We start from the raw sequence: 996 nt of genomic DNA on the forward strand, positions 1-996 counted from the left end.
TTTCTTATCTCTTCTTGCTATTCTTCGGAACTCTGCATTCAGATGCTTATATCTTTCCTTTTCTCCTTTGCTTTTCGCCTCTCTTCTTTTCATAGCTATTTGTAAGGCCTCCTCAGATAGCCATTTTGCTTTTTTGCATTTCTTTTCCATGGGGATGGTCTTGATCCCTGTCTCCTGTACAATGTCACAAACCTCATTCCATAGTTCATCAGGCACTCTATCTATCAAATCTAGGCCCTTAAATCTATTTCTCACTTCCACTGTATAATCATAAGAGATTTCCCTGAATGGTCTAGTGATTTTCCCTAGTTTCTTAAATTTAAGTCTGAATTTGGCAATAAGGAATTCATGATCTGAGCCACACTCAGCTCCTGGACTTGTTTTTGTTGACTGTATAGAACTTCTCCATTTTTGGCTGCAAAGAATATAATCAATCTGATTTCGGTGTTGACCATCTGGTGATGTCCAAGTGTAGAGTCTTCTCTTGGGTTGTTGGAAGAGGGTGTTTGCTATGACCAGTGCATTTTCTTGGCAAAACTCTATTAGTCTTTGCCCTGCTTCATTCCGCATTTCAAGGCCAAATTTGCCTGTTACTCCAAGTGTTTCTTGACTTCCTACTTTTGCATTCCAGTCCCCTATAATGAGAAAGACATCTTTTTTGGGTGTTAGTTCTAAAGGGTCTTGTAGGTCTTCATACAACCGTTCAGCCTCAGTTTCTTCAGCATTACTGGTTGGGGCATAGACTTGGATAACTGTGATATTGAATGGTTTGCCTTGGAGATGAACAGAGATCATTCTGTCTTTTTTGAGATTGCATCCAAATACTGCATTTCAGACTCTTTTGTTGACCATGATGCCTACTCCATTTCTTCTGAGGGATTCTTGCCCAGAGTAGTAGATATAATGGTCATCTGAGTTAAATTCACCCATTCCAGTCCATTTTAGTTCGCTGATTCCTAGAATGTCGATGTTCACTCTTGCCATCTCTTGTTTGAC

The sequence above is a fragment of the Oryx dammah genome, unplaced genomic scaffold (assembly GCF_014754425.2).
Source record: "Oryx dammah isolate SB20612 unplaced genomic scaffold, SCBI_Odam_1.1 HiC_scaffold_24, whole genome shotgun sequence".
Taxonomy (NCBI): Eukaryota; Metazoa; Chordata; class Mammalia; order Artiodactyla; family Bovidae; genus Oryx; species Oryx dammah.